General features: G+C 44.4%; 1 protein-coding gene across 5 annotated transcripts in view; it reads right to left on the bottom strand.

The window, feature by feature from the left end:
• Positions 1 to 25,908, bottom strand: part of PDE9A (phosphodiesterase 9A) — a 104,289-nt gene that overhangs the window by 36,310 nt on the left and 42,071 nt on the right. For 2 of the 5 annotated variants that reach the window (XM_005202039.5, XM_010801658.4), the window contains exon 1: positions 10,684 to 10,774. The exons of 2 other annotated variants lie outside the window; for them this stretch is intronic. The gene's annotated coding sequence lies outside the window, so the exon portion shown is untranslated. Of the gene's footprint in view, positions 1 to 9,647; positions 9,667 to 10,683; positions 10,775 to 25,908 lie in introns of those variants that run through there. One more of the 5 variants, XM_005202037.5, reaches the window with a different exon arrangement.

Raw genomic sequence — 25,908 nt, 5'->3', positions numbered from 1 at the left:
GCAGAGTGGCCGGGGCTGTGATCTTCCTGTAGTCAGCACCAGCCATAAAAGCAGGCAGGACTGGTCTTTAAATACGGGACGCTTTCATGCAATGCCCCGGACCATTTTATGGGGGCAATTACTATGACAGAAAGTTCAAGGCATATTTTGAGTGCAACACACACTGTTCTCACGGTAGGTCCCAGAGAGAGGAAGCAGCTGGGGTGAGCGAGTTTGTCCCTCTGTTGCCTGTTACATAAAACTGGGCTGGGCGGCTGGGTTTACAAGGTCCAGACCCCAGGCTGTATGTAGCTGCCCATTTTCCGGTTTCCTGGCCGGGCCCAATGTGGGATGCCTCATAGAGAGGTGAGGAATGCACGGCACCGTTCCAGCCACTCTGTGCTCTTGGGAAGGGCGGGCTCTCCCCTTGGTTCCAGGTGGCAGTTTAGCTCACACCTTAAAATTCTGGGGACCTAAACAAGGCTTCCTCCTGAACTCGCGTAAGCTTCCATATAGACTCTAAACCCGACACAAATCAAAACCGAGCCAAGCGTGTCCAGACAAACAAAACCCCCGATAATCCAATTTGGCAACAGGGCTCCAAAGCTAAACATGTTCACGTGCTCTGATTTACTGTTTCCAGTTCTAGGAAAAACCACATATATGGACACAAAAGATGTTCATCATGACGTTATTTAACGCAGTGAAAACTGTGATGGACATCACTTATACCATTTAGATGTGGTGTGGTGCATCTGTACTGTGGAAGCGTATTCTGCTACTAGGAATAATATCTTAGAAAAATGTTCATGCCTATTATAAAGCTAAGAAAGTCATAGTACAGTGTGATTCCATTTCTTAAAACTTGGGAGAGTATACTCCAAAATAATAATAGTAGTTACTTTTTGGTTGTAAGATTATTTTTGTTTCTCTATATCTAATATACTTCTATAATAACTTATGTTAATTTCACAGAAGTATTTTAAAAAATAATCTAAAATAACCTCTAGGACCTCATTCCTTCACCTGCCAAAGGAAAGAGTAGACCAGATGACCCAAGGTTTCCTCTGGCTTTAGCATCCTATGAGTTGATGAGAAGAAGGAAAACGATGTCCCATCATATCTCTTGGAAATACAAGGGTAAATATGTCAGCCAGGAAACTTTCTTGAGCCACATGTTGAGCTGATCAAAGTTCTATCCTTCAGAGAGGACCAGACCCCTCAGGGGAGAAAAATGGTGGCTCCATTGACAAGACCCACCGGTGAGAAGGCTTCACAGGCTTCTTTGGTGAACTTAGCAGTATTTTAGATCACTTACTCTGAAATCTTGGGCAAAAGTGTATCATACAAGCTTTAAGAGTTAGTGGCCTGTCTCAGTCTTGAGATATATTTAAAAGTCCATCAGCAGTTGCAGAATGCACATTCTTTTCAGGTGCCTATGAAGTGAAGTGAAAGTCGCTCGGGTGTGTCCAACTCTTTGCGACCCCATGGACTATACAGTCCATGAAATTCTCCAGGCCAGAATCCTGGAGTGGGTAGCCTTTCCCCTTTCCAGGGGCTCTTCCTAACCCAGGGATCAAACCCAGGTCTCCTGCACTGTAGGCAGATTCTTTACCAGCTGAGCCACCAGGGAAGCCCTGTGCCCATGAAGCATATACCAAAGTAGACCATAGGTCGGTGAACACACACTCAAAACCCACAACAAATCTGAAAGAACCACAACCAAATAGAGTATGGTTTATGACCTTTAAGAGAATCAAACTAGAAATCAGTAACAGAAAGATCTTCAAACACTTTGAAACTAAATGACACACTTCTAAGTAATACATGGGTCAAAGATGAGGTCTTAGGGATATAAAGATAGACACTGAATGATAATTACTTCACAGAATTTTGCTGTTTTCTGCCAAGTAGAATGAAAATGAAAATACAACACATGACAATTTAGCTGTGGGACACAGCTAAAGCAGTGCTGAGAGGAATATTTATAGCACTGTATGCTTGCATTTGCAGAGAGGAAAACTCTTAACTCCATAATCTAAGAACCTAGAAAAAGAAAAGCAAAAATAAACCCACAAGAAGAGCAGAAGGAAGGATACAATAAAAAGCAGAAATCAATGAAATAAAAAACAGAAAAACAACCCAGGAAATCAATGAAACAAAGGACTGGTTATTTAAAGATATCAATAAATTGACAAATCTCTGGCAAGACTAAGAAACACAGAGAGAACACACAGATCACCAGTATCTAGAATGAAAGGGGAGACAGCATTACAGACCTCACAGACCTCAAAAGGCTAACAAGGAAACACTAAAAACAACTCTAAGCATATAATCTTGACACCCTAAATGAAAATGGACCAGATCCTAGAAAAGTATGAACTACCACACTCATCCAATATGAAGCACACAATTTGAAAAGTCTGCAACTATTAAGGAAATTGTGTTTATTTAAAAAAAATCCCTCCAAAGAAATTTCCAGGTGCAAATGGTTTCACTGGAGAATTTGGCCAAACATTTAAAGAAGAATTAATCAGTCCTTCAAGAATTAAACAATTTTTTCTAGAAAATAGAAGGGTACACGTTTTGATTCACTTTATGAAGCTAGTATTGACCCAATACCAAATCTAACAAAGACAACAAAAAAGGAAAACTGCAAGTCAATATCTGCCATTAATATGAATGCAAAAATTCTTAACAAAATATTAGCAATTAGAATTCAGCAAAATATAAAAATAGAACTAACAAGTGAGTTCAACATGGTCATAGTATACAAGATAAATATACAAATTGACTGTATTTATATATACTAGCAATGACCATGTAGACACTAAAATTAAAATCACAGCACCATTTACATACACTTTAGTTCAGTTCAGTCGCTCAGCCGTGTCCGACTCTTTGCAACCCCATGAATCGCAGGATGCCAGGCCTCCCTGTCTATCACCAACTCCCAGAGTTCACCCAGACTCACGTCCATCGAGTCAGTGATGCCATCCAGCCATCTCATCCTCTGTCATCTCCTTCTCCTCCTGCCCCCAATCCCTCCCAGCATCAGAGTCTTTTCCAATGAGTCAACTTTCACATGAGGTGGCCAAAGTACTGGAGTTTCAGTTTTAGCATCATTCTTTCCAAAGAAATCCCAGGGCTGATCTCCTTCAGAATGGACTGTTTGGATCTCCTTGCAGTCCAAGGGACTCTCAAGAGTCTTCTCCAACACCACAGTTCAAAAGCATCAATTCTTCGGCACTCAGCCTTCTTCACAGTCTAACTCTCACATCCACACGTGACCACAGGAAAAACCATAGCCTTGACTAGATGGACCTTTGTTGGCAAAGTACTGTCTCTGCTTTTGAATATGCTATCTAGATTGGTCATAACTTTCCTTCCAAGGAGTAAGCGTCTTTTCATTTCATGGCTGCAGTCACCATCTGCAGTGATTCTGGAGCCCCCCAAAATAAAGTCTGACACTGTTTCCACTGTTTCCCTGTCTATTTCCCATGAAGTGATGGGACCAGATGCCATGATCTTTGTTTTCTGAATGTTGAGCTTTAAGCCAACTTTTTCACTCTCCACTTTCACTTTCATCAAGAGGCTTCTGAGTTCCTCTTCACTTTCTGCCATAAGGGTGGTGTCATCTGCATATCTGAGGTTATTGATATTTCTCCCAGCAATCTTGATTCCAGCTTGTGTTTTTTCCAGTCCAGCGTTTCTCATGATGTACTCTGCATAGAAGTTAAATAAGCAGGGTGACAATATACAGCCTTAATGTACTCCTTTTCCTATTTGGAACCAGTCTGTTGTTCCATGTCCAGTTCTAACTGTCGCTTCCTGACCTGCATACAGATTTCTCAAGAGGCAAGTCAGGTGGTCCGGTAATCCCATCTCTTTCAGAATTTTCCACTTTCTTGTGATCCACACAGTCAAAGGCTTTGGCATAGTCAATAAAGCAGAAATAGATGTTTTTCTGGAATTCTCTTGCTTTTTCCATGATCCAGTGGGTGTTGTTAATTTGACCTCTGGTTCCTCTGCCTTTTCTAAAACCAGCTTGAACATCAGGAACATACACTTAAAAAAACTCAAATAAATGTAAATAAAACATATGGAGAAGTTGTGTGTTGAAAACTACAAAACTCTGGTAAAAGAAAAATATAAATGGTGAGACCATTAAGAGTCTTGTGATGAGGGTGAAAGAGGAGAGTGAAAACGCTGGCTTAAAACTCAACATTCAGACTAAGATCATGGCATCCGGTCCCATCACTTCATGGCAAATAGATGGGGAAAAAGTGGAAGCAGTGAAAGATTTTATTTTCTTGGACCCCAAAATCACTGTGGACAGTGACTGCAGGCATCCATGGAGTTAAAAGACATTTGCTCCTTGGAAGGAAAACTATGACAAACCTAGACAGCATATTAAAAAACAGAGATATCATTTTGCTGACAAAGGTCTGTAGAGTTAAAGTTATGGTTTGTCCAGTAATTATGTATGGATGTGAGAGTTGAACCATAAAGAACATGAGCACTGAAGAACAGATGCTTTTGAACTGTGGTCCTGGAGGAGACTCTTGAGAGTCCCTTGGACTGCAAGGAGATTAAACCAGTCAATCCTAAAGGAAATCAACCCTGACTATTCACTGGAAGGACTGATGCTGAAGCTGAAGTGTCAATACTTCGGCCACCTGATGCAAAGAGTCAACTCATTGGAAATGACCCTGATGGTGGGAAAGATTGAGGCCAGGAAGAGAAGGGGGTGACAGACAATGAGATGGTTGGATGGCATCACCGACTCAATGGACATGAGTTTGAGCAAACTCCGGGAAATACTGAAGGACAGGGAAGCCTGGTATGCTGCAGTCCATGGGGTCACAGAGTCCGACATGACTTAGTGACTGAATAACAGCAACAAATGCAAAGTGGACTCTGGATGTAAAATAGGAAACTATAAAATCTAGAAAAAAATAGAGGAAAATCTTCAGATTCTTGGGCTAGGCAGAGAGTTCTCAGACTTGACAACAAAAACAGTCCATAAAAGGGAAAATTGATAAACTGGACTTTATCAAAAGTAGAACTTTCCCTTTGGGAAAAATCCTGTTAAGAGATAAAAAGGTATATAGTCTGGGGGAAAAAATAATTTGCAAATCACGTATCTGACAAAGACTTGAAAATAGACAATGAAAAGAACAGTAAAAACTCAACAGTAAAACAACAGAACAATTCAATTTGAAAAGGGCAGGGCACAGACATTTACTCATCTGCTTGTTTTGGCTTCTGGGATCTTGGTTTCTGAACAGGGATTGAATGCCAGCCCCCACAGTGAAAGCCCTGAGTCCTAACCACTGGACCGCCAAGGACTGCCATGAGCAGACATTTTACTGAAGAGCATATACAGATGGATGACAGGCACATGAAAAAATGCTGAGCTACATGAGTCATTGGGAAATGCAAATGAAAGCACACTGAAATATCACTGCACACTTATCAAAAAAGCTAAAAAAAATTTAAAAAAGTGACAACCCCCAATGCTGGAAAAGATGTGGAGAAACTAGCTTACTCACACACTGCTGGTGGGAATGTAAAACAGAACAGCTATTCTGGAAAAGGGTTTGGCAGTTTCTTAACAAAACTAAACATACAATTACTGTATGACCTGCACTTGCCCTCTGGGACAGAGAAGTGACAGGTTATGTTTACACAGAAGTCGGTACACAATGTTCAGAACAGCTTTTATTTTTAATTGCCCTAAACCAGAAACAACCCAGATGCCCTTCAGCAGATGAATGAATAAACAGTGTCCCGGCCACACCATGAAATATTACTCAGTAATAAAAAGGACTGAACTTGTGATACACATAGTAGCCTGGATGCATTTCTAGAGAATTATGCTGGGTGAAAAAAGGTCAATCCCCAAACTCACTCATACATAGAACATTCTTGAAATGCAAAACTATAGAGATGGAGAACAGATTAGTAAGTGTCAAGGGTTAAGGGGCGGTGGATAAAGGGATCTGGATGATGCTATAGAAAAGACACTTGCTCCTTGGAAGGAAGGCTATGACCAACGTAGACAGCCTATTAAAAAGCAGAGACATCACTTTGCTGATAAAAGTCTGTACAGTCAAAGCTATGGTTTTTCCAGTAGTCACAAATGGCTGTGAGAGTTGGATCAAGAAGAAATTTGAGTGCCAAAGAATTGGTGTGTGGTGCTACAGAAGACTCTTGAGAATCCCTTGGACAGCAAGAAGATCAAATCAGTGAATCCTAAAGGAAATCAGTCCTGAATATTCACTGGAAGGACTGATGCTGAAGCTGAAGCTCCAATACTTTAGTCACCTGATGTAAAGAGCTGACTGCTTGGAAAAGACCCTGATGCTGGGAAAGACTGAAGGGAGGAAGAGAAGGGGGTGACAGAGGATGAGATGGTTGCATGGCATCACCGACTCAATGGACATGAATCTGAGCAAACTCCAGGAGATAGTCAAGGACAGCGAAGCCTGGCATGCTGCAGTCCTTGGGGTCACAGACAGTTGGAGACAACTTAGCCACTGAACGACATAGAAAGGCAGCACGAGGGCCCCTTGGGGGATGAGATGCTCTGTGCCTGACTGCAGCAGCGTCTGGGGTGAGCTCTTACTGCAGTCTGAAGGATGTTACCACACCAGCAAAAAGGGTAAAGGATGCCTGGGTCTCTGCATTTTTTCTTACAACTGTATGTGATTGTTTAATGACTTAAAAAACATTTAACAAAAAATTTAATAGACTGAATGGAAAGAAAAAGTTAAGGGGGAATTTTCCCTTGTTTTTTGAGGTGGGCTCCTTTGAGCATTACAGGATTTTTTAAAAAGATTTTTTATTTTGATGTGGACTATTTTTTAATTCTTTATTGAATTTGTTACAGTATTGCTTCTGTGTTACATTTTGATTCTTTGGCTGAGAGGTGTGTGGGATCTTAGCTCTCCGACCAGGGCTCTAACTGCACCTCCTGCATTGGAAGTCTTAACCACAGGATTTTGATGCTGAAATTTAATTTCTACCCCAAGCACTTCATCCTATACCTTCCTTTTCCTGGCTGAATTCGAGGCTCGGATATTCATATTCCGGTCCACGTAACAGCTACACCTCAGCCCATGTGCCACCCATGTCAAAAAATCTGATGTCTTCAGAAAGGGCACAGGCACAAAGGTAAGCTGGCAGGCAGAGAGCCCCAGGGCGCCGGTGCCCAGGTCATGGCGCTCATTCTGCTGCCATCTCTGTAATTTCGCCCTGAGCTGCTTCTTTAGATCCTGCACAATCTGCATTCTTGTGCAAGGGGAAAGGGCAAAAAAAATGCCTCTCTGCAAAAGGCCAACCACACCCACACATCCATAAACACAGCCTGTTCAGGAAGTGGGTGCCTCCCCCGCCCCAGCCCAGTACACTGGAATTCCTGCCGCGGGCCACTGCTTCCTCCCAGGGGAGTTCTGAACTTAAAACAAATTGTGTGTAGAATACGCTGGGCAGAGCCTGGTCGGTGGTGCACAGTCCTGCCTTAGCCATCACCACTGCTATTACATCACAGGTGTTACTATGTCACTAAGGGTTGCCAACAGCCACAGGTGCTGTCGTTCTGTCACTAAGGGTCCCTGACAGCCACAGGTGTTGTTACGTCACTAAGGGTCACCAACAGCCATTGTTGTTCAGCTGCGAAGTTGTGTCTGACTCTTTGCTACCCCATGGATAGCACGCCAGGCTCCTCTATCCTCCACTATCTCCCAGAGTTTGCTCAGATTCATGTCTATTAAGCCGATGATGCTATCTAACCATCTCATCCTCTGCCACCCCCTTCTCCTTTTGCCTTCAACCTTTCCCAGCATCACAGTCTTTCCAGTGAGTCAGCTCTGAATTAAGTGGCCAAAGTACTGGCGCTTCAGTTTTAGCCATTAGTCCTGCCAATGGATATTCAGGATTGATTTCCTTTAGGATTGACTGGTTTAATCTTGCAGTTCAAGGGACTCTCAAGAGTCTTCTCCAACACTACAGTTCAAAAGCATCAATTCTTCGGCGCTCAGCCTTCTTCACAGTCCAACTCTCACATCCATACATGACCACAGGAAAAACCATAGCCTTGACAAGACGAACCTTTGTTGGCAAAGTAATGTCTCTGCTTTTGAATATGCTATCTAGGTTGGTCATAATTTTCCTTCCAAGGAGTAAGCGTCTTTTAATTTCATGCAACCTAAATGTCCATCGACAGAGGAATGGATAAAGAAGATGTGGTATATGTGTGTGTGTGTGTGTGTGTGTATATACAGTGGAAGACTACTCAGTCATTAAAAAGAATGAAATGAGGCCATTTGCAGCAACGTGGATGGACCTAGAGAGACTCATACTGAGTGAAGTGAGCCAGACAGAGAAGGAGAAATATCATGTGGCATGCCGCATATGTGGAATCTAAAAAGAAATGATACAAACAAACTTAACTTACAAAGGAGAAAGAGACTTACGGACTTAGAAAATGAACTCATGGTTGCCGGGGTGGGGGTGGGGGGAAGGGATAGTTGAGGACTGTGGGAAGATCATGTACACACTGCTATATTTTAATGGATAACCAACAAGGACCTACTGTATAGCACATGGAACTCTGCTCAATGGCACATGCCAGCCTGGATGGGAGGTGGGGGAGAATGGAAACATGTATATGTATGGCGGATCCCTTCACTGTTTACAAGATTGTTAATTGGCTATACCTCACAAGAAGATTGTGGGGTATATCACAAGATTGTTAATTGGCTATACCCCAATACAAAATGTTTTTGTTGTCAAAATAATAATAATAATAATAATAAAAGAATAACCAGCCACAGCCAGGGATGCTGGCAGTTCAAGATTGGACATGACTGGGGGGTCATGCTGGTGTCCGACTGGACTGTTGAAAAACCTTTGGAAGTTTTTGAGATAACTGAGAGAGGAAGTAAGACTGAGAACAGGAGTCAGCAGAATGCCTGCTGGTTCACAGAATGGAGGCTGCGGTGGAGGCGGCCCACGGCCACGGGTGACCCACGTGTACTTCAGGGAAAACTCTGCTCCGCGAGAACAGCTGACATATCATCAGAAATGTCCCCAGGTCTAGGACATTGTACTGAACGTCAAGGATGCTGCTCCAAGCTCACCACGATTTAATGAGTGCCCACGGCTTTAACTAAGGCAAAGATTTAATGAAGGCCAAACAGTCAGCCGTCAGCACAGAGGTCTCGTCACCAGCCTCTGCAGGTCTAGGGTGCTCTCTCCCTGCTCACACCTGGGACAGGCCTGATTTAAATATGCTGGGGGCCTCGTCCGCTGACCTCTTGGGTAATGGGCCCTGCCAGGTAGATGCCGGGGCTGGCAGAGTCTCCCACCTATGAGGGAACACTTGCATTTAGTTCCAGGACCATCTTGCAGTCTGGCAGCATCTGAACTGGGTTTTCTGGATATTTCCAGACCGTGGCTCTCTACCAGGGTGGCCCTCAACCTGTCCTGGGCCAGAAATGAGGGGTCAGGAGCAGCCCACCCGCTGGAGACGGGTGCAGAGTTGCCCAGTGGGGGTTGTGGGCAGGACTCTGCCTGTGGGCTGGCAGGATGGGCACCCTTCCCCATGCTGTTTCTTCAGCTGCCCCCACGAGTGGCCAGAACAGCATCCAAGCCTGCCTTACCCCGGTGCCAGAGGCTGTTGCCCGACTCTGCTGCTGTGCATGCTTCAAGGAACCCGCCTCCGCCTCTCCCAGCCCTTCCAGGAATTGTTTATTTGTTTCAGACAAATCCTGCGTCTCTGCAGCACAGAGCGACATAAAAGTCAGGTTTAACTGATCGACAAGACAGCCCAACCCTCCAATTCCTACTTCAGAGGTCAGCTGAAGGCGATGCCGTGGCCAGCTAGGCCAGTCAGTGGACAGGTACTGCTCTTTTCATGCCGTGCTGGACAGCACAGAACAGTGGACGGAACGCTGGACTGTCCACGGCCATTCCTCCATCCTCCGCACACCCAGGCTGGTTGGCACACGTACCATCCTCCCTGAGGGCAAATGGGAAACAACCACAGCCCTAGTAACACTCTGGCCCCACACCTGTGCCTGCAGGGAGGAGGCCTGGGGACATTGGCACGGTTCTGGAACCTCAACCCCCAACAGTGTCATGAGTAACACCTGTGGGCATGTGTGTGCTGCCTGGAGTCCACCGTGAGTCCCAATCTCTCCTGATAACGTCTGTATAACTGTTACACGATATTTTTACTGTGTCTCCATGCTGTCAGTATGATACACAAACTGTCTGACTTTATCCATCTCACCCAAAGCCCTGCTGCTGCTGCTGCTAAGTCACTTCAGTCGTGTCCGACTCTGTGTGATCCCATAGACGGCAGCCCACCAGGCTCCCTCGTCCGTGGGATTCTCCAGGCAAGAACACTGGAGTGGGTTACCATTTCCTTCTCCCGTGAGCATCCTTCAAAAAATATACTTAACTGACTCCCTCCCAAAGCTTTTTCTAAAAAAAACATGGATATTCCTTCAAAAGGGCATGTCTTGCTTTTGCATTAGAGAAAATCACCCCCATCTGAGACCCTGAATATTGGGGGTGCATTTATTTCCAGAGCTACATGTAGGTAGGGCCAGGAGGGGACTCCCTGTGTGTCCCCTCCCACCCCTCCTTCTGGGGGTGGCACTGCCCTTCTCCAGGGAAGAAGGGGGGACTCACCTCTGCTCCACTTTTGCTCTCCTGGCCCCTCCAGCCAGCGAGGCCATTCTAGCCCCAGGCACAGTCATGGCAATTCACTGTTTATGGAGGTCATAAAACAAAGAGCAGAAGGAGGGCGCTTCCTTTACAGCCCAGGAGCACAATAAAATGGGATGATGAACAGTGGCCTGGCCTCGCTCCTTAAAGGGACAAGCACCGTTTCCAGGGTCTGTCCTGCCAAGAAATCACCCTCGGCTATTGGCGGCCAAAGGGATGTTCCAGGTGATGCTCAGTGTGGCTTCAACTAGATGCTTTCAACTTCCTGGTAGCCATTCTGATGAGACAAAGAAAGTGAAGGGGACCCTGGGGCCCTGGCGACCATATCTGATGTAGGGAGAGAGTGTCTCCTACATAGCTGTCTTGGCTGAGCCCTTGCAGGCTCGCTGCAGACCCGCCAGCCCTCGGGGGCAGGAACTGGACTGTGTCCCCTTCTGTTCTGGAGCTGGGATTTGAGGTCTGCATAGCTGAGTCTGACCTCAGATGTCTGGGCACAACTCCTCCCTCTGCCCTCCTCTCCCTTTAGGCTCAGTTTTTGAGAAAAATGTCTCAAAGGGAGTAGCTCCTGGGACAGACAGCAATGCAACTTTATAGTATCATGATTGCAACAACCACGGCAGTCTTTATGGAGCACTTCCTAGATTTCAGGCACTGTTCTGAATGGTTTGTACATGCTGATCATGTAAGGCTCCTAAGAGCCTGAAGCGGCTGCTGATGTAGCGAGAAAGCCTCGGTGGGACTTGGCCAGACCCCCCGGTGCACCCCAGACATGTTCCCACGTGGGCTGCAAAGACGGGCAGTGTCGCCTATGATTATATGTCTTTTTCTTTTCCCTTATATTTCTTCTGATTTTTGCTTTATGTATCTTTGTTTCTCTGTTGTTAGGTGTTTCATGGTTTATGATGTCTATCTTCTTTGTGAATTGTACCTTTTATCATTAAAAATGTTCATCTGTTTCATTTTAAAAAATTCAGAGAGAGAAAAACAAATATTGTCTATTAATGCATACGTGTGGAATCTATAAAAATAGATGAGCTTATTTGCGACGCAGCAAGGGGGGGAAGGTGGGGTGGGATGAAACGGGAGACTGAGATTGACACATATACACTGCTATGTAGAAAATAGGTAACTAATGAGAACCTACTGTACAGCACAGGGCACTTTATCAATGCTCTGCGGTGACCTAAATAGGAAGGAAATCCAAAAAAAGGGGATATATGTACACGTGCGACTGATTCACTTTGATATACAGCAAAAACTAACACAGCATTGTAAAGCAACTATACGCCAATAAAAAAATTAACAATAAAAATTAAAAGGCATCAACATAAAAAAAAAAAAAGATGGGCAGTGTCTCGCTGACCCATGAGGGCAAAGACATTCTGCATACTGGCCTCCTCTCTGAGAACAGACGCCCACCCTCCGCCGCCATGGCCTGATGAGGGGGTGGACTTTTGAGGGAGAAGGACACCCTCAGAGGAATCTGAAGCTGAGAACTGGCAGCTGATTGACGGTGCACGCTGGCGGGACTTTGTCCATTATGTGATAACCTCATATGTCTTGGTGATAGGACACTCTGTGGGAAAGTAGAATTACGGTGAAGCCAAAGGGAGTCCACCCTGGACCACTGTGTCTGGGCTTTGATGGTGTGCAAAATGACCCCAGAAGATGGGTGTCAGGAAGAAGTCTCTTAGGGTCAACTCTGATCGAAGAAGGTGATGGATGATGGAGGCCTCATTTGACAGGAGGACTCCTGCAAAACTCTATCAGAAACTGAGCAGAACCAAAGGTTCTCCTCCATCAGCTGCATAATCGTAGAGGCTGCACAAGATAAACTAAAAATAAAACCCCAGATGACACGGAGGTTGAAATGAGAATGTACTTACAATTGCCTTTCATGTGGCAATTATAAGTATTGGATTAGTCAGAAAGTTCATGGAAGTTTTTCCATAACATCTTACGGGAAAACCCAAAAGAACTTTTTGGCCAACTAGGTGCTGCTACTGCTAAGTCGCTTCAGTCGTGTCCGACTCTGTGCAACCCCACAGACGGCAGCCCACTAGGCTCCTCCGTCCCTGGGATTCTCCAGGCAAGAATACTGGAGTGGGCTGCCATTTCCTTCTCCAACTAGGTGGCTCAGCGGTAAAGAATTTGCCTGCCAACATGGGAGGCAGGGGTTTGATCCCTGGGTTGGGAAGATCCTCAGGAGGAGAAAATGGAAATCAGCTCCAATATTCTTGCCTGAAAAATGCCATGGACAGAGGACTCTGGTGGGCTATAGTCCATGGGGTCACAAAGAGTCAGACAGGACTGAGTGACTGAGCATGCAATACATCCAAAAACTAAAGAAAAAGATGCTAGTGAGTGGTAATCAGATAGGGGATCTTAAGAGGAAAATCTACAAATAAGAATGTGACATTGTTGAATTTAAAAATATATCTGACATTAAAAAACCATGGATGGGCTTATAGCAATTTGAAGAATAGTCAGGGAAATTGAGGATCCATCATCATGAACTCTCCAATCTGAAGAGTGGAAAGAAAAGAACATTAAAAAAAAAATAACAGAGCCAGTCACTTGAGGGATAAGAACAAATGTTCTAACTACATGTAACTAGTCTCAGAAAGAAAGGGGAGAGAAAGGAGCATAAAATACACTTAATGAAGTAATTGTGACAATGTTGACAAATTTAATGAAAACAAATTTATACACCATGGAAGCTCAACAAAGAACACCATGGAGGATAAGCAAGAAGAAAATGAAGGCAAAGCAGGGTCAAAGTGCTGAGGCCCATGGATAAAGGAAAACACCTTCAAAGTGTCCAGAGAAACGGGACACCCGTGCAGGGCAACAATGACAGAAGATGAGATGGTTGGATGGCATCATTGATTCAATGGACATGAGTCTGAGCAAACTCAGGGAGACGGTGAAGGACAGGGGAGCTGGCTGTCCTTCCCCCCATGGAAGCATGCTGCAGTCCACGGGATCGCAAAGAGTTGGACACAACTGAGCAACTGAACAACATCAAAATGCAACAGTAAAAGCTGACTTCTCATCAGAAACAGTGGAAGCCAGGAAAAAAAAAAATGGACATCTTTAGATTCCTTCTAAATACAAAAACAAAACCAAACCCTGAATGCAGCAACCTATACCCTGAAAAAGATTTCAAAATGAGGGCAAAACAGAGACAAATTCAGAGAGGCAAAAGCTGAGAGAATTAGTCACTAGCAGTTTGTACTTTAGGAAATGTTAAAAAAGAAAAATTTCAGGCTGAAGGGCTGTAACACCACTCAGAAGTTGGAATCTACAGGAAAAAAAAAAAAAGCAGCAGAACTGGCAAAAAGTTATCTTTAAGTTTCTTTTAATCATTTCTTCAAAAGACAGCTGGCTGTTTACAGATCTTAATACTGTATTATGGAGTTTATAATGGATGTAAATTGTCTTAGTTGCTCCGTCTGCTGTAACAGACGACCAGAGACTCAGTGGGTTGTAAACAACAGACATTTGCTTCTCACAGTTTTGGGGCTGAAGTCCAAGATCACGGCACCAGCAGAGACAGTGTCTGGGGAGGGCCCACTGCCAGGCACATGGATGGCCATTGTTCCACTGTCCTCACAGGGCAGAAGGGACGAGGGAGCTCTCTGAGGTCTCTTTCATTGTTTAGTCACTAAGTCATGTCTGACTTTTTGTGGCCCCATGGACTGCAGCCCACCAGGATCCTCTGTCCATTGGATTTCCCAGGCAAGAATACTGGGTCTCCTTTATAAGGGCACTAATCCTATTCATAAGGGCTCCACTCTCATGACCTACTCAGCATCCAAAGGCCCCACCTCCAAATGCTATCACACTGGCGGTTAGGATCTCAACATGTGAATTTTGGGGGGACACGAGCATTCAGTGTATAGCATAGGTCTAAAGTGAACTGTGGCAATAGCTCAAAGGTTGTGGGGAGGAATTCTACTATTGCAAAGTCCTTACTTTTTATGTGAAGTGGTACAACGTTAGTTTTAAATAGAATAAAAAGTTAAGGATGATTTAAAAAATGGGCAAAGATCTGAAAAGACAGTTCAAGAGAAAAAGATATCCATGTGGCAAGTAAACATATGAAAAGATGCTCAATGTCATCAGGGAAGTGCAAATTAAAACCATAATGAGATACCACTCACACCTATTAGAATTGAAAAAATAGCAAAAAAAAAAAAAATCAAAAACACCAACACCACCAAATGCTAGTGAGGATGCAGGGCAACAGGAACTCTCATTCATGGCTGGTGGAAATGCAAAATAGTACAGTCACTTTCGGAGAAGGCAATGGCACCCCACTCCAGTACTCTTGCCTGGAAAATCCCATGGATGGAGGAGCCTGGTGGGCTGCAGTCCATGGGGTCTCGAAGAGTTGGACACGACTGAGCGACTTCACTTTCACTTTTCACTTTCATGCATTGGAGAAGGAAATGGCAACCCACTCCAGTGTTCTTGCCTGGAGAATCCCAGGGACGGGGGAGCCTGGTGGGCTGCCGTCTGTGGGGTCGCACAGAGTCAGACACGACTTAAGTGACTTAGCACAGTCACTTTGGAAGGTAGTTTGGTGGTTTCTTACAAAATTATATGCACGACTGAGCAACTGCACTCCTGGGTATTTACCCCAAACAGTTGAAACCCACGAGAAAGCAGAAGAAGAAGAATCCTGGATCCAAGATCCATAAAAGACAAATGACTGGGCTTCCCTGGTGGTCCAGTGATTAAGAATCCACCTGCCAATACAGGAAACACAGGTTCAATCCCTGGGATGATTCCACATGCCTTGATGCAACTAAGCCCACGCACCACAATTACTGAAGCCGGAGCACCCTAGAGCCTGTGGCTCTGCAAGAAGAGAAGTTGCCACAAGAAGAAGCCCACACACCACAGCTAGAGAGTAGCCCTCTCTCATTGCAAATAGAAAAAGCCTGCACGTAGCAATGAAGACCCAGTGTACCCAAGAAGGAAATAAGTACACGCAAAAACAAATGGCAACATTCACCCAAATGTTTACAGCAGCTCTGTTCACAGTTGCCAAAACTTTGACACACTCAAGACATCCTTCAATAGGTGGAGGAATAAACAAACTACAGTATATTCATGGAACATTAATCAACACAGAGAAGAAATGAGCTATGAAGCTATGACCAGGTAGAAAGGAAACTTCCTCAGTGAAGGAAATCAATCTGAAAAGGCTGCAGACTGTATGATACCAACTACAGATACTCTGGAAAAGGCACCACTATGAAGACATTAAAAAGATTCGTAGTTGCCAGGGTTCCAGGGGAAAGGATAGACGAACAGGTGAAGCACAGAGAATTTTTAGGGCAGAGAAATGACTCTGTATGACCCTGTGGCGGTGGATGCAGGTCATTACGCATCTGAAAACCCAGACTGTCTACCACAAAGACTGAACGCTGATATTAACCATGGACTTTGGTTGACAATGACGCGTCAGTGTTGCTCACTGATTACAATGAATGTAAAGCTGTAAGGCAGGATGTTGATGGTGGGGGAGGCTGTGTGAGTGTATCAGGAGGGAATATGGGGGAACTCTCCCTGCTTTTCACTTAACTTTGCTTTTTTATTGGATCTCCAAAAAAAGAAAGCTTGTAATTAAAAAAAAGAAAAGGTTAAGGATACATAGTGAAATATAGCAACCAACTAAAAGTTATGCTAAAAAGTAGAGGTAAAGAGTCAATAGAAGAAATAAAATAGAATACAAAATTTATCCAATGAATCTAAGAGAAGGAAGAAGAGAAGGAACAGGAAACCAAACTCAAGATACAAAAAAAAAAAGGTAACATGATAAACCTAACCTTGAGCGTATCAAGAAATACATTACACACAAATGAATATATGTATTCTTGCCTGGAGAATCCCAGGGACAGAGGAGCCTGGCGGGCTGCTATCTATGGGGTCACACAGGCTCGGACATGACTGAAGTGACTTAGCAGCAGGAGTAGCAATACCCAAATTACATCAAATCTTTTAGAAAATAGAGAAAAAAGCAAACCTCCCAATATATTTTATAAAAACTTGACAAAGACATCACAAGAAAAATGGCATAAGCCAGCATCCCATATAAGCATGGATACAAAACTCCTTAACATATTATTACAAATAAAATATAGCAATATATAAAAGGAGAATACATCTTATATCAGAGTAGACGGTCTGTATACCTTTTGTTAAATTTCTTCCCAAATATTTTCCTAAGAATACTTCCTGAGAATACAAGTGGAATTATCCCAGAAATGCAAAGCTGTTTTAGCATTCGAAAATGAGTCACTATAATTCACTATCTTAACAGAATAAAGGAGGAAAAAAACCATGTCATCTCAGTAGATGCAGAAAGAACACGTAACAAAATTTAACACCTGTTTATATTGAGAAAACAACCTTTAGAAAACTAAGAATAAAAAGAAACTTCCTTAACCCATCTCAGTAGGTACACAAAGAACATCTGGCAGAATTTAACAGAGAATTTTGTCAAAGACCATTTGACACAAAAACTCTTGGCAAACTAGAACAGGACATCCTCAATCTGATACAGGACATCTACAAAAGGTCTATATCTCATGTCACATCCAATGGTAAAAAAAGTGGATGCATATTCCTTAAGGTTGGAATGAGGTAAGGATGTCTGCTCTCTTGTATTGCAGTTTCAACCAATGCAATAAGACAAGTAAAAGAAATAAAACCCCAAAAGACTGGAATGTAGGAAGTAACACTGTCTTTATTATTAGAAGATATGATTGTTTTTATGGAAAAATCCTAAGATTCTATAAAATAACTACCAGAAATAACACATGAACCAATGAGCAATGTCATAAGATCCTATGTCAGTACACAAATATCTACCAAGGAGGAAGGGGTGTGTGTGTGGGATGAACTGGGAGATTGGGATTGACACATACACAGTATTGATCATTGCTGTTCAGTCTCTAAATTGTGTCCGACTCTCTGCAACCCTACGAACTGCAGCACACCATGCTCCTTTGTCCTCCACTGTCTCCTGGAGTTTGTTCAAATTCATGTCCGTTGAGTTGATGATGGTATCTAATCATCTTATCCTCTGCTGACCCCTCTCCTTTGGCCTTCAATTTTTCCCAGCATCAGGGTCTTTTCCAATGAGTTGGCTCTTTGCATCAGGTGGCCAAATATTGGAGCCTCAGCATCAGTCCTTCCAATGAATATTCAAGGTTGATTTCCTTTAGGATTGACTGGCTTGATCTCCATGCAGTCCAAGGAACTCTCAAGAGTCTTCTCTAGCACCATAGTTCAAAAGCATCAATTCTTTGGCACTCAGCCTTCTTTATGATCCAAATCTCACATCCATACATGACTACTGGAAAAACCATAGCTTTGACTAGATGGACCTTTGTTGGCAAAGTGATGTCTCTGCTTTTCAATATGCTGTCTAGGTTGGTCATAGCTTTCCTTCCAAGAAACAAGCATCTTTTAATTCCATGGCTGCAGTCACCGTCCACAGTGATTGCGGAGCCCAAGAAAATAAAGTCTGTCACTGTATCCATTTTTTCCCCATCTATTTGCCATGAAGTGATGGGACAGATGCCACGACCTTCGTTTCTTGAAAGCTGAGTTTAAAATCAGCCTTTCACTCTCCTCTTTCACCTTCACCAAGAGGGTCTTTAGTTCCTCTGTCTTTCTGCCATTAGAGTGGTATCATCTGCATATCTGAGGTTGTTGATACTTCTCTCAGCAACCTTGATTCCAGCTTGTGATTCATCCAGCTCAGCATTTCGCATGATGTACTCTGCATAGAAGTTAAATAAGCAGGGTGCCAATACATAGCTTTGTGTACTCCTTTCCCAATTGTGAACCAGTCAGTTGTTCCATGTCTGATTATAAGTGTTGCTCCTTGACCTGCATACAGGTTTCTCAGGAGACAGGTAAGGTGGTCTGGTATTACCATCTCTTTAAGGATTTTCTATAGTTTGTTGTGATCCACACAGTCAAAGACTTTAGTGTAGTCAATGAAGCAAAAGTAGATGTTTTTTGGAACTCCTTTGCTTTCTCCATGATCCAACAAATTTTGGCAACTTGATCTCTGGTTCCTCTGCCTTTTCTAAATCCAGCTTGTACATCTGGAAGTTCTAGGTTCACATACTGTTGAAGCCTAACTTGAAGGATTTAGAGCATTACCTTGCTAGAATGTGAAATGAGTAAAATTGTGCAGTAGCTTGAACATTCCTTGGTATTGCCCTTCTTTGGGGTCGGAAAGAAAACTGACCTTTTCCAGTTCAGTGGCCTCTGTTGAGTTTTCAAATTTCTTAGCATACTGAGAGTAGCACTTTAACAGCATCATGTTTTAAAACTTTAAATGGCTCAGCTGGAATTCCATCACCTCCACTAGCTTTGTTAGTAGTAATGTTTCCTAAGGCCACTTGACTTCACATTCCAGGATGTCCGGCTCTAGGTGAGTGACCGCATTATTGTGGTTATCCAGGTCAAAAGGTCATACCTTTTTCTGTATAGTTCTTCTGGGTATTCTTGCTACCTCTTCTCAATCTCTTCTGCTTCTGTTAGGTCCTTACCTGCTTCTGTTTCTGTCCTTTATTGTGCCCATCCTTGCATGAAATGTTCCTTTGACAGCTTCAATTTTCTTGAAGAGATCTCTAGTCTTTCCCATTCTATTGTTTACCTCTATGTCTTTGCACTGTTCATTTAAGGAGGCCTTCTTATCTTTCCTTGCTATCCTCTGGAACTTAGCATTCAGTTGGGTACATCTTTCCCCTTTTCCCTTTGATACTATATACAAAATAGATAACTAATGAGAACCTACTGTGTAGCTCAGGGAACTCTACTCAGTGCTCTGTGGTGACCTAAATGGGAAAGAATTCAAAAAAGAGGGGATATATATGTACACAGAGCTGATTCACTTTGCTGTATACTAGAAACTAACACACAAACACTGTAAAGCAAGTATACTCCAATAAACATTTTAAAAATACACAAATATCTCCTGTAGTTTTCATAAAAGAGGAGCAAACAAATGGGAAATTAAATAAGATCCCACTTACAATAATGCCAGAAAACAGAGAATGCTGAGAAACAGATTTAACAAGAAGTATGCAGGACCTTCATTCTGAAAGCTCTATGTCTGGCTGAGTGGAGGGATGTACCATGCTCATGGTTGCAAGACTTAATATTGCTTAGATGTTATTGTTCCCAAATTAATCTACATATTGAATGCAATCCAAGTCTAAGTCAGAGAAGACTTTTTGAAAGAAACTGACAAGTTGATTCTTTATTCTAAAATTTGTAGGGAAAAGAAAATGACCCAGAGAACCAAAATAACCCCCAAAGAAGTACAGATGTGGAAGATTACTGGATTCCAAGCTCTAGCAATTGAAGCAGTGTGGTCTTGGTGTCAGGACAAACAGATGCATGAAACAGAACAGAGTCCAGAAAGGGACCCACACGTGAGTCGATTAATTTTCAACAAACACGCCAAAGTGGTTCAATGGAAAAGGAAAGTCTTTTTTAAACAGGGGTGCTATGATAACTGGATACATGTACGGAAAAAAAAAATACTATCGACCCCTTACTTCACACCATACACAAGATTAATTTTAAATGGGTCACAAATTAAAATATAATAACTATAACCCTAAATCTCCAGAAAATGTATCTTCATGACTTGGGGTAGAGAAAGGATTCTTAAAGAAGACACAGAAAGTATTATACATCAAGAAAACTTGTGCGACTGACTTCATCAACTTAGAAACTTCTGCTCATCAAATGACCTCTTCAAGAAAATGCAAAAGGTAAGTCACAAATTGGGAAAGATACTTGCTATATACATCTCACAGATGAACTGCATCCAGAATATATGGTTTTCCATAAACCAGTGGTAAACACCGGGGCTTCCCAGGTCGCTCAGTGGCAAACAATGCCTGCGATGCAGGAGATTCAAGTTCCATCCCTGGGTTGGGAAAATCCCCTGGAGAAGGAAATGGCAACCCACTCCAGTATTCTTGCCTGGGAAATCGCATGGACAGAGGAGCCTGGTGGGTTACAGCCCACGGGGTCCCAAAAGAGTCAGACACGACTGTGCGATTAAACAAGTGATAAAAACGAATACAACAGTCTAAAAAATGCACAAAATGCTTGGAATAGACCTTCACAAAGTAAGATATTCAAGTACTCAACAAGCCCAGGAAAACATGCTCAGCAATTATTAAGTCATCTGAGAAATGTAAATTTAAACCATAAAGAAATAAGATTTTACGCCTACTTGAATGTCTAAAATTAAAAACACTCAGAATGCCTGGTGTTAGGTTGGATATGACAATCGGATCACTCATACACTTCTGGTGGGAACATGAAATAGTACTGCCACCTGGGAAAACAGTTGGCCATATGGACTAGCATCACTTCTAGGTATTACCCAAGGTAACTGATGAATGTGTGTATAATAAGACATTCAAATGCTCACTATAGCTAAACCCCAAACTGGAAATGTCCATCCACAGGAGAACTGCTGAGCAGCTATGGAGCGCTCATGAAATAGAATACTACTCAGCGATACAAGGAGATCAAACCAGTCAATCCTAAAGGAAATCGACCCTGAATATGCATTTAGAAGGACTGATGCTGAAGCTCCAATACTTTGGCCACCTGATTCGAAGAACTGACTCACTGGAAAAGACCCTGATGCTGGGAAAGATTGAGGGCAGGGGAAGAAGGTTGTGACAGAGGATGAGAGGCTTGGATATCATCAATGGACATGAGTTTGAGCCAACTCTGGGAGACAGTGAAGGACAGGGAAGCCTGGCATGCTGCAGTCCAGGGGGTTGCAAAGAGACGGACATTGACTCAGAGACTGAACAACAACAGAGATACAAAGTAAATAAATTACACGCGTGAATCTTAAAAACACGATCCTGAGCGAGAGAATGCAGGCACAAAAGAGCACACTCTGTGTGATTCCATGCTCGTGAAATTTAAGAACAGGAAAGAGCAATCTGCCTGTGGTGAAAGAAGTCACACAGAGGTTTCTCATGGTGTGTGGGAACTGACTTGAAAAGAAGCACAAAGGAATTTTTCTGGGGCGATGGAAACATTCTTCGTCTTGGCTGGGGTGGTGGCCATGCGCATGCGTACTTTCATCAAAGTTCATCACAGAGTACCCTTCACATGTGTGCACCTCAGCGCACAGGCAGGGAGACACGGATGTATGCGTGGGGTGTGTGGCTGTCACAGATGCCTGGAGGCAGAGAGAACGGTTTGCCTCCCGGAGGTACTACACAGTGGCTCCTCAGTATTTGCAGGGGATTGGTTCCAAGACCCTGCCCCACAAGGATACCAAAGTCTGCTGATGATTTTGGTATCCTGAGTTGGTCCTCAGCATCTGTGGATGTGGGACCCAACTGGACCAGATTCTCTTGCCATCACGTGCAGATTCTGTGTTCAGTATCCCTGTTTGCTGCCACACCCCTGACAGTGATGTGCTCAGTGTTCCTGAAGCCGGCTTAGACCACCCCACATTGTGTGAACATGCAATTCCATAAAGCTACAGAAAACAGAAGTGGACTAAGCTCAGAAATCTCACAGGAGGGTGGTAGCATTTCATTTCATACGCTGAACCCTTTTTGTTTTCAAAAGAATGCAAGTAAAGATGACCATGAAATTGCACTAAAAATAGAAAATATTATTAAGAACCATTATTACTGCTTCTAAGCAACACGCTTGTGCTCAAATGTCAAGTGTTAACTTGACTGGCAAGGGAAAAGGGAGCCAGCCCTCCGTGCGTAGTTTCAGGCCTTAGGAAGCACTCCTGCTCTATTAAAATTCAACAATTCCAGAGAGATGCAGTCAGCCATGCAAACATGCCCTTTAGGGCATTTTAAATGATAGCACCATTTAGCGAGTGCTCCCCGAGTGGCAGGCACCGTGCTGAGCAGTTTGCGTGAATTACTTCATTTTTCCTCAGAAGAACTGTGCATCCTGACATCTGCTTTGCAGGGAAACGGCAGTGCAGTGTGGTTGGCTCGCTTTTCCTGAGGTCACTTCACCCAACTGACCACTGAACGAGGGCAGCTGGGCAGTCCTTGTTTCTTAGACTGGGATCCTCCAAAGCCGACCTGGAGACAAAGACTCGGGCGCCAGCAGGGCACTTGGAGGTGATCCCAGGAAAGCTGGGGGGGTGGGGTGCGAGGAGCAAAGGCAAAGCTGGGAAATGTGAGTGGAGGAGTAGGTACAGGAGAGCAGCTGAGCTCATCACTTTGCATCCCTTTGGGCAACTGCGTATTTGGTGGGTATCTGTCCCCCAGAGGGGCGGTCCATCGCTTCCTCTCTGACCAGGAGGACCCTTCTTGGGGTGTCAGTCCTCAGAAATTATAGTCTTCCCCTTTGCAGAGAAAGTCTGCAGTTAGGGGGCTCAGCTCAGAGAAGGGAGTACTTAGTTCACACATGCTCTTATCTCAGACCCTTCCTCCAAGGTGGCTAGGCTCTTTTGCTTTTTTAATTGATATACTTTATCCAACACAACTTATCTCAAAAATACCTCATTTCAACATGTACCATTCCCTGGAAAATTTGCTCACAAATGTTCACAGTTGCATCATTCACAGTAGCCAAAAAGTGGAAGCATCCCAACATCCATGAGCTGGTGAGTAATAAATACCCTGTGGCTCTTCCACAAGACGGGATGAACGCTGACCTTCACTGCAACACAGAAAAACCCTGCCAACATCAGGCCAAGTGAAAGAAGGCAGGAGTAAAGGACCACATACTTCAAGATACGACACGTCCACAACAGGCCTATCCGTGGAGACGGCAGGCAGACGAGCGGTTGCCAGGGTGAGGGGACAGGAGGAGCTGCTGGAGGCTATGGGGCTTCTGCTGGGGGCGATGGAAACATTCTGGCATCAGTGGGCAGTGATGCTGGGACAAGAGTGAAAACGCTACAAACTACTGAATTTGTGCATTTGAAAATGGAGGATTTCATGCTATGTGAATTACATCTTGATAAGAAAACATGAAACATAAACATTATCCACGACACATCTTATATTCCTTTTCTCCATACTGGGCCTGCAAAATTCTGTGTGTAGTCTGCCTTTACAGCACATCCGCCTCTGGATGGTGGCTGGCTTTCTGATACATGTGGTCCCCTCCCGGCGGCCCATGCATCCTGGGGGCACCACCGGGGCCCCTCCCTGAAACCCTTTCAGCTTCTTGTTTAGTCCTGACTTCGGTAAGGGGCTCCGGCAGCCTTCAGTCAACAAGGGAAAAGGTCCCTCCTCTCCAGGGACCCATCCTCCCCATGGGAGCTCTGATCACGGGGTTAAGAATGCAGCTGCCCTACTCCAATGGTTATCTGCCCTCTTCGCTCCCCACCGTTAGGTGGGGGTTCACAGTGGGTGCAGCGCATGGGTTGGAGGCTAAAGTCATGTATTCCAGAATTAGGAAAAGCCCACTGTTTAATCTGCTCACATCATATAAAAATGACAAATAATCTGATGGTTTTCAAAAGAAACAGTGCTGTCATCATAAAAAAAGATGCATGGAAGTTTTGTAGCTGCCGTTAACTTTTATTTTACTCATAAAAGGGAAAAACAGTCTCTCTGTGTGACTGTCTCCCAGGATGTGGCAAAGAGAACATTTTTCTGAAACAGAGTTTGGTAAACACAAACCTTCCCAGTGTACGGTGGTGGCAGGGGTGTGGGTCGTGTGGGTCCTCTGTTCTGGAGGACGCGGCTGTTCCATGGCCCTTCCTCGTGGGGCAGGGGCTGTTTCCTGCTCCTAAGACAGGCCCTGCAGCCCCTGTCTCTTTTATGAAAAGCCATGTTTTGCACAATACTCTTCTCTACACTGTTTCCTAATATCTAAATGGGCTTCCCTGGTGGCTCAGATGGTAAAGAATCTGCTTGCAGTGCAGGAGACCCGGGTTCAATCCCTGGGTCAGAAAGATCCCGTGGAGAAGAAAATGGCTGTGCACCCCAGGATTCTTGCCTGGAGAATTCCATGGATCGCAGGGCAGCAAGATTTGGGGGGCATTTCTGCACTGCCTGCCCCACCAGGACTGTCAGGAGCATTTATGGAAATGTGTGACTCAGCAAAGATGGCGTGGGTCTCTGGACAGGACAGGCCCGGAGGCCCGGTAGCTGCCCGTAAGTCTGGGCACAAGGCTCCCGCGTCCTCTCCCGGGGTTCTTTTTCCCGCCATTGTGTATGTGGGCTGATGACTAAAGGGCAAGTGGGGCTCCTGACAGGTCCTGACTCAGGGCTGTGTGGCCACGACCGGTCACCGAGCCAGGGTGAAGGCTGGAGGCCGTGGGCAGCCAGTTTGGGTGGTACTGGATGGGAGGTGGAGGCTGTTTGCACAAGAGAGCCAGAGTCAAAACTCCCATAAGCAGGCTCCACAGGGCAGAGAGTCACACAGAAATCCTTCTGCCTTCTTCCCCTAGAGACAATCCTGCAAATACCTGACTACACTGGCAGGTCCCTGTCTTCCCTTCCTGAAGCTCATCCCTATCTCATCCACCTGCTCTTGTTTTTTTCCTCCTCTTTTTTCTTAAAAGGCCCCTCTTCTGATGGTGTCAAGTCGCGAGTATCCTTCCCAGGGAATCCAGTCCCCAGGGTGGGGCCTCAGGGCTCAGGGCTCAGTCCTTTCCTCCCGAGGGAGCTCATTAGGTCCCTGGCTGCAGAACACCACCCACGCTGAAGGTCCAGTGCATGTCATCACATCCAGCTCAGATGTGACAGCTCTCCTAGGCACGTCTACCAGACTCTGAGGTCCAAGAGGGTAAACCATGTTCCCCACCCAGACTGACCCTCAGCTCACGCTCTCACGGGGCTGCCGTTCCACCCTCTTCATGTTGTTGCCATTCAGTTGCTAAGTCGTATCCAGTTCTCTGTGACCCCCATGGACCGCAGCATGCCAGGCTTCCCTGTCCTTCACCAGCTCCTGGAGTTTGCGCAAACTCATGTTCATTGGGTCAGTGATGCTATCTAACCATTTCATCCTCTGCCACCCTCTTCTCCTCTCGCCCTCAATCTTTCCCAGCATCAGGGTCTTTTCCAATGAGTCGACTCTTCGCATTTGGTGGCCAGAGTAGTCGAGCTTCTGCTTCAGCATCAATCTTTCCAATGAATATTCAGGGTTGATTTCCTTTAGGATTTGCCGGTTTGATCT

Source organism: Bos taurus, chromosome 1 (genome assembly GCF_002263795.3).
Source record: "Bos taurus isolate L1 Dominette 01449 registration number 42190680 breed Hereford chromosome 1, ARS-UCD2.0, whole genome shotgun sequence".
NCBI lineage: Eukaryota > Metazoa > Chordata > Mammalia > Artiodactyla > Bovidae > Bos > Bos taurus.
Note: the sequence above shows the minus strand (reverse complement) of the source record. Positions and strands in the feature narration are given on the sequence as shown.